Below are 8,870 nucleotides of genomic sequence, written 5' to 3' on the forward strand. Positions count from 1 at the left end.
CAGGTGGAACAACATACGGGTCCGCGGTGTGCCGTCTGGTGAGGAGGGTGAAGACATGACTGCATATCTGGTGGCCCTCTTCCGTGCGATCCTGGGAGAGTCGAAGGACTTTCGGATTCGCATAGACCGGGCACATCGGGTGGGTCGCCCCCGTAGAGCTACGGCGCCCGCTCCGGACATTCTGGCCTTCCTCCCGAACTTTCCCTTGAAGGAACGGATCCTCCGAGAGGCACGAGGGCAGCAACCTTTCCGATTCCGGGACCACCCTGTGACCCTGTTTCAGGACTTATCCACTGTCACGCTACAGAAGAGGAAATCCTTCAAGATCGCCACGGACTTCCTTCGAGAGCATGAGACACAGTATTCCTGGGGGCACCCCTTCCGTCTGATCTTTAGGTGGAACGGTGTCTTGCATCAGCTTCGGTCCCTCCAAGATGTCTGCGCGTTGTTGGGCCTCACAGCATCGGACACAGATACCCCGGCCCCACGGCGGAGGCGCAGCACTCGTAACGGATGGCAGCAAGCTGGGGGGGGGGGCCTCTCCTCCGGCGGAGCGTCCGGGCTCACCCGCAATCCGGGCAGACATGGCGGCTGCCATCCAGGAGGCCTCCAGAGTGGCGACGAACGGCGAAGTGGCCTTGACGGCCTGAACTCACTCCGGGGGGAGTCTACTCTAGCTCATTCTTATTGCAGGTGCGGGGATCCGGGGGGTGGGCTGGGAGGAAGGGCGAGTGCTGGAGGTGGTGGCTGGACGTCCACTAGATTGACTTACCACGGCCTTGCCCGTTTCGGGCCGGACTGGGACAATGCCTTTTTTGAAAAGTTTGAGAAGCGGGGAATGGGGTTGGGACAGGCGGGCAGATGTTTTGATTCTGGGACCTAGAGGGGGGGCCAGTAGCGGGGGGTGGTGTAGATTTGGTTGTGTGGGGGCAGGGGGGGGGTTTCTAGTTGTGGGGTGTTGGGGTTCGGGGACTGTACTGTGCCAGTGGGTGATTCAAAGTTGCTCTGTTTTGAGGCCTCGAATGGTGCCTTCTGTGTTTGCTTGCGGGGCTTTGCTTCTTGATATGTGCTCCTTGAACTCCCTCCTTGATGGCTCTTAAGGTGCTTACTCTCAATGTGAAAGGGCTGAACAATCCGATTAAGCGGCGGGCAGTGTTATCCTTGTTGGAGAACTCACAAGCGGATATCTGCCTGTTGCAGGAGACCCATTTGCTGGCTAAGGACTGCTCGCGGATGCGTACCCCTAAGTTCCCCACGCAACTATTCTCCTCTAGCACCTCCAAGACGGCAGGGGTGGCAATCTTGTTTTCCAGGGGGTTCAGGGGAGAGGTCGTGGGCAAGGTAGCAGAACAGAAAGGGAGACTTCTAGTATACAAGATTAAGATGGGGGGTTTAGCACTGACTGTTGGCACCGTCTACTGCCCCAATGATCATCAGGATCAATTCTTGCACAGGGCTTTGGACGACGTTGCATCCACCTCTGATAGGCACATAGTGTTGGGGGTGATTTGAACCTGGTTTTCGACGCTGCGCTGGACAGGTCTGTGCAGCGGCGCCATCAGTTGGGTGAGCTTTCGGGCTCGATTCGAACTCGACTTGAGGAGCTGGACCTGCATGACATGTGGCGCCGCCTCTACCCCACCACCCGCGCATACTCTTACTTCTCACACGCCCATAGATCTTATGCGCGCTTAGATCATCTCCTAGTGTCGGGCCCAATGCTCCTTTTGGCTTCGAGTGCAGACATGGGGGTCCTCTCTCTTTCTGACCACGCTCCGGTGGAGGGCGTTTTCACTCTTCCACCGGTGGCTCGGCCGAGAGGGGTCTGGAGGCTCTGAGACACGCTTTTGCACAGGCGGTCGGTGGTGGAACAGATCCGGGCGGCCATTTAGGCTTTTCAGACCGTGAACGATAATGGGGATACTTCCCGTGCGATACAGTGGGCAGCCCTAAAGGCCGTGCTCCGAGGCGAATTTATCGCGATTTCCTCGGCCGAAAATAGGGACCGACAACTCAAGAGGGATGAGCTCACCCGGCAGGTGAGGGAGCTGGAGCAGGTTCATCATAGGACGGGGGCCCCCAGGGTGTGGAGGCAGCTGAAGGCGGCGCGGAAGCTCCTGGCGGCCCTTGACACGGACCGGGCGGAGTATGCGATGCTTCGCCTGAAACACAAATATTACACAGGGGGCGATCGGTGTGGGCGGCTCCTGGCTAACAAACTCAGGGTGCAGCACCAGCAGCACCGCGTGAAGGAACTATTGGACCCGGCCGGAGGTAGAGTCACGACCGATGAGCAAATAGCAGACGTCTTTCGCAGCTTTTATGCTGACCTCTACTCCGGGGAGGCCCCCTCGGCCCAAGCTGAGGTGGACTATCTGGACTCGGTCCCGCTCCCGTCGCTGACACAGGATCAGGCTCAGTATCTGGAGCGTGACATACGTATCCAGGAGGTGGTCACGGCGATATCCCGGCTCAAACTGGGCAAGGCCCCGGGTCCGGATGGCTTTATCCCGCTGTTTTACAAAACCTTCTGTCAGGAGCTGGCGCCTCTGCTGACTCGCCTCTTTAACTCCTTCGCAGAGCCGGGAGCCATCCCCTCCGAATTTCTCCAGGCCACGGTTTCTGTGATTCCGAAGCCGGGCAAGGACAGGACCGCTTGTGGGTCCTACCGTCCCATTTCGCTGCTGAACACTGATTTGAAGGTGTTCACCAGTATATTAGCTGCACGCCTGGTGTTGCACCTCCCCGGCATGGTTGACTCGGACCAAGCGGGCTTCGTGCCCGGTAGGCAAACGGTAGATAACACGAAAAGGGTGACACACATTCTCGAGAAGGCTTCCAGGATCCCTGGGGAGAGGATGCTCCTGTCCATAGACGCGGAGAAGGCTTTTGACAGGGTGCACTGGCCCTACCTGGAGAAAGTCCTGAGCAAATTCGGGATGGGGGAGAGGTTCCGTCATTTGATCTTCAATTGTTACCGGTTCCCATCTGCGGTGGTCCGGGTGAACGGCGGCAGCTCTCGACCATTCCCCATTGAGCGGGGCACGAGACAGGGGTGCCCGCTCTCCCCTTTGCTCTTTGCCCTGTACATGGAGCCATTTGCCCAGAGGGTTAGGCAGAACCCTGACATCACCGGCGTCCAGATGGGTGGGTTCCGTCATGCGATTAGCCTGTACGCGGATGATGTCATTCTGACGCTGGATGACCCGCGGAGATCGCTGCCGGCCTGTGTGGAGGAACTGAACTTATTCGCTGACGTGGCGGGTTTCAAGGTGAACCTGGGTAGGTCAGCCGCCCTTGACATCTCGCTTACTGCTGCCACTAGAGTGGAACTGCAGAGGCTTTACCCTCTGAGCTGGTCCAGGGACCGGATCCCGTACTTGGGGATCCTGTTGGCGCCCTCCCTCCCGGAGATGGTCACGGCCAATTACGCGGCTCTGGGCATCAGAGAGGAACTGGGCCGGTGGGATAAGGGCACGCTGTCGCTACTGGGTAGGGTGGCCGCGGTGAAGATGACCCTCCTGCCTCAGGTGCTTTACCTCTTCAGAGCGTTACCGCTCCAACCCCCCGCGGGGTGGCTTGCGGAGACTCAGACTGCCATTGCACGGTTCGTGTGGCAGGGCCGCAAGCCGAGGATCAAGAGAGGCATCGCTACGCTGTCACCGGAATCCGGAGGGCTGGGGATACCGGACTTGCGGAAATATTTCCAGGCCGCTCAGCTCCGCTATCTCGTGGAATGGAGCCGGTGGGAGTCTGATAAGCATTGGTTGTTCCAGGATCAGGCGGTGGCGGGTAGGACGCTGCAGGAAGTGCCATTCTTGAGGCGGGCCCATCGGCCCCCCAATCTTTATGCTTCCTTGGTAACGCGGGTCCCGCTCCAGACGTGGGACTCGGTGGCTGCCAGATGCGAGCTTACCACCTTCCCCTCTCCCTTTACGCCGCTCATTGGCAACCCGGACTTCGGCCCTGGGATGGAACAGGGTGCCTATGAGCGCTGGCGGGTGGCCCGCTGCTGCACTCTGTACCACTTGTACTCCCCTGAGGGGGTTGTCTCCTTCCAGGACTTGAGAAGGGATTATGGCCTCCCGGAAACGGAGCGCATGCGATACATGCAGGCGCGCCACTGGGCATTACAACCCCAAGTGCGCGACGCGGCACACCGGGAAATCACGGCGTATGAGCGTTGGTTAATTACTCGCACGTCGGACGCTAAGCTGATCTCAGACCTGTATAAAATGCTGCAGCCCCCCTCCTTTCACATTCACAACCCCGGTCGGGAACGTTGGGAGCGAGAGCTCGGGCGCGAGCTGAGCCATAAAGAATGGGAACACATCTCCTTCCGCGCACGCCATTCGGCCTACCACACGGTTCTTACAGAGACCTTCACTAAAATCTCGACCTACTGGTACCGTACTCCGGAGAAACTGCACGAGATGGACAGGGCAATACCAGGGACGTGCTGGCGCAACTGTGGCAACATTGGTACACTAACACACATACTATGGGAATGCCCCCTGCTGGCTCCTTACTGGGAAGAGGTATTGGGCGAGGTGGACAAATGCTTTGGGATAGAACTGCCTAGATTCCCGGCCTATGTCCTACTGGGGCTGCCGAATGGGCTGATGTATCCCCTTAGGTCCAAGAGAGGTAGACAGATCGCGATTGCGCTGGGGTCAGCGGTGCAGAATATTCTCATACACTGGCGCACTACAACACTTCCCACTGTAGTTGGTTGGCTGCACAGATTATGGCACGTTCTTGGAATGGAGAAGATGTCCTTAGTAGCCCTGGGGGATACTGATACCTTTGAGGAATTGTGGGAGCCCTGTTATGTTCCGAATTTCGAGAGATCACCTGCCCTAGATACCTTCGGTTGTTGAGGCTGACGCCGCCACCGGACCCGCCTGCTTGATTGGGTGGGGTCGGTATTGTATAGTAGAGATTCATGGAGAGTTCACAGTAGTGGGGACTGTAGACATTGGCACAGTACAGGGGGTGGGTTGGGGTATGGTAGTTGGGGTTTTGGTTTGGTTATGTAGGTTTTTGGAGCGGGGTCGCCTCTCCCCCCTTCACCCCTCCCCCTTTTTCTTTTCCTCTCTTCCCTTCCCTTCCCCCCCCCCCCCTTTTTTTTTTTTTTTTATCCTTTTCCCCCCCCTTTTTATTCGTTCTCTCTTTTGTCCCTCCCCTCCTGATTTTCTTTCCTTCCCCCATCCCGTCCCTCCCTCCCTTTCTCCCCCCCCCTCCCCTCGTTGTCTGTACATGCCCACAGGTGCGAAAGCTATGCTCCCGAGTCGGATGGAGCCTCCTGCAAAATTGTAACTGCATTGTTGTACTTGCTGTATAATGCGCATTGGTGAGCGGTTCCTGTGGTTCACCTGTTCCCTGCCCCTTTGTGTCCTACCCCCCCTGCTTCAATAAAATACTTTAAACCTAAATAAATGCCAAATTTCACTGTTTGACTATGCTCTTCAAGCTCCACCCCTTGTGACCCCCAACCCCTTTTGTTGCCAGATCTTGACCTCCAATTTATAACATAACACATGTATTTGTAAAGCGCACCTTCACCCATAGGTATCCTGGCGCTCAATAACAGATGCTTATTGTTACCCAACTCAATGGTACTCATTTTATTGACCTCAGATGGATGAAAGGCTGAGTGGACGTGCCGGGATTTGAACCTGTGACCATGAGGTCGACCACAGTCCCCTGTAGTGGATGCATTAGTCCACTGAGCCACCAGACCCAGCAATTTATGGGTTCCCCTAGTACTGTTTTTCCATTTCCGTCCTTTATCACAAAGATTAAGACACAAACATTGAAGGTCATGGATCACCTCCATCTCAGATTCAGGGCCAGGCCAGCAGATGCCTTTAGAGGGGACCTAGTCAGATCTGGGCTCATCTACAACCAATGCTTAATTTGATTCAGCAGTTTCGGGTGCTCAGCACCAGCACTTAATCATCAACACTGAGGCGGATTTCCTACGCACCAGTTAAGGATACATTAATTTATGGTAGGCACAGGGCGATTAAGTGATTTGTCCAGAATCACAGATGTTGAGCCGACGCTGGGAGTCAAACCTGGTTCTCTAGTTCTGAAGTCGGCAGCTTTGGCCATTACACCACATCCTCTCCCCACTTTCATGGTTAGTAAGAAATGGGCTGGTGCAAGCTGCCTCGTTACGAGATCCCCTGCACTTATTTGTTTACAAATTAACCACTGTCTACAACCATGTCAGCAGTGCACGACTCAGACTTAAGGCCTGATTTGCCATTGATCACCGGCCTTAGTGCACTGTAATAATGAAAGAATGAATGAATGAAATAGGACGTGAAAAGAAGTATGTTGTAGTTGAGTGCCTGTAAGTAAGCCTGTAAGTGGTCAAATGGGTGTTCCAGTTCATTGGTGATGATGTGAATGAGGGCTGCTAGTACAGATGAAAATAGTAGTGGGTGACTGGTCTTGTTGTTGTGAGCTGTATAGGAAGCTGATAGAGTGCGGTTTGGTCAAATTATGTGAGTGGCCATGAATCTTGTTAGTATACAGTAGCAGTTGGTCGTGGGAGTGCTTCTGGGCGCTTTCGTATGGAGAGGGAGGGGGAGGGTGGGGGGTAGTAAACTATGGATTAGGGCCAATTACAGGTAAGTAAACAAATATAAATAAAACTAATTTCATTGCGTGCACTGCATCGCATTTGGCGATGCATCGCATTTGGCGATGCAGTGCGTGCAACAAAATTCTTTTTATATATTTTTATGTTTACTTACCTGTAATTGGCCCTAATCAATAGTTTACTACCCCCTACCCTGCCCCTCCCCCTCCCCACATCACCGCCCGGCAGCACTCCTACTGTCAATCGCTACTGTAAGTGAAGAAATGTGTTTTGTGTGACTCAGAGGTATTTTGAGTGGCTTTAGTATGTAGTGTCAGCGAGGTCTAAAACATGAAGAGGTGCTGGATGTGTGTGAATGATAGCTTGGGCTCAATAGACTTGGAATGATTATATGATATATGTGGGTGAAGGCAAACATTTTATCCCAGGGCTTCCGCCTTCACTGAGGTCCTAGTTGCCAGCAATAAGACCACAGACCCACTAGCAGTATGTGCACCAAATCTGCTAACATTAATACTTGCCGTGACCATAACCCATCAAGCCAGAGTTGCAGCCACCACAGGTCTAAAGAGCTTTTATAAATCAATAACATGTTGACCATTGGGATCTGACCAAAGCAACATAGTGCAGTTCTCATAAACTTTCAAACATTTCACAACACATAACTTCTCATCATGTGGAAAAGCAGGATAATCAATAGACTTTGAGAATGTTTTTGTATGTCTAGAAATAGCAAAAGAAACTCCTTCCGGTAAGTAAACTCTACCTGCTAAATCCAGTTCACGGATGTCTGAAACTCTCCAACAGGAAACTAGACAAAGTAACATAGCAAGCATAGCAGAAAGTTGTTTCCTAGACCAAAGCTCATTGTCTGGACATCTCTGAAATAAACTCAGGACCAAATTACCATCCCACAATTGTTGATAATTGCGCTTGGGAGGATTGGATAAGGATGCCTTGGACCAATTTACATATCAATGGGTGGGCCCCAAACAGCCTCCCATCAATGTTAGAATGACCAACTGAGATAGCTGAGCAAAAATTGTTTACTGACTAGTAGCACAAGCCTTGTCAAGCCCACTCAATTAGAGAATTCATGACATCCTTTAGGTCTGCCTCCATGAGATCCAAATCCTGTTCCACACACCAACCCGACCAGCTCCTCCAAGCAACCTTATATCACTCGTGAGTGGAAAGGGCCTATGCTTGTTGGAGGTAAGTAAAAGCCTGTCTCAAACTTTCTGGGACAAAGCAACTATGCTGGAAACCTTCCACACCATGAGAGGTAGACTGTGTTGCAATATCAATGGATGAAGGATTACAAAGGGATCCTGCAGGATTTCCTGGAAAATTGGAAGAGCAACAGTGAGGGCTACCAACCTCTGAAGAAGAACCGGAAACCAAGGCTGGGCCTTCCACATTGCTGTTAACAACTCTATCATCGATCCCTGCCTCCTCACCTGTGCTGCCACTGTCGAAATCATGCCGTAGTAGACCCTTGGACCAATTCTGCAGTAATGCATCTATGACACTTGCCAAATATTCCGACCCCCAACTGAAGTATTCTGGATGCTGGTGGTTCAAGTGGGATGCAAATAGATCAATCACAAAGTGGCTGAGAAATACTCCTCAATCACTGAAATCCAATGTCTTTAGGCATTTCTTGTTGTCCCTCAACTTCTGAGAGGGAAGCTGCAGAAGCGTCCTGACTGAGTCAATCTGATTTCCCAGGAACTTTGTCTACTGGGTTGGTAGCAGAACAGACTTCCTCTGATTAATAACAAAGCACAAATCCTGAAGGGGCTGAACCGTGTAAGCCAGGTGATCCAGGAGAATTGCCTGGGATAGTGCCATGAGAACCATGTCATCTAGATAAATAATTAATCTCATGCCCTTCTCTGAGTCTCTCCACCATCGGTCGCATCAGCTGGGTGAAACACTAAGGAACTGATGAGAGACTGAAAGTGAGACCCAAGTACTCGTACCATTGATCTCACCATTGAAATTGTAGGAATGGCCTGTGGAGTGGAAATCGGCACTGTAAGATAAGTATCCTTGAAGTTTAGGCAAACCATCCAGTCACCCGTCATCAGCAGATCTCTTAACAAATGGATCCCTTCCATTTCAAGTGACTTTAGACCACCCAGTGATTTAAATTCCTGAGGTTTAAAACCAAACCGTGACCACACCCTTTGTGAGAAGTTGGCCTGATATATGATGTTTCCAATTCTGGAACCACCTTGTATCAGTCCAAACA

Source organism: Lissotriton vulgaris, chromosome 9 (assembly GCF_964263255.1).
Source record: "Lissotriton vulgaris chromosome 9, aLisVul1.2, whole genome shotgun sequence".
NCBI lineage: Eukaryota > Metazoa > Chordata > Amphibia > Caudata > Salamandridae > Lissotriton > Lissotriton vulgaris.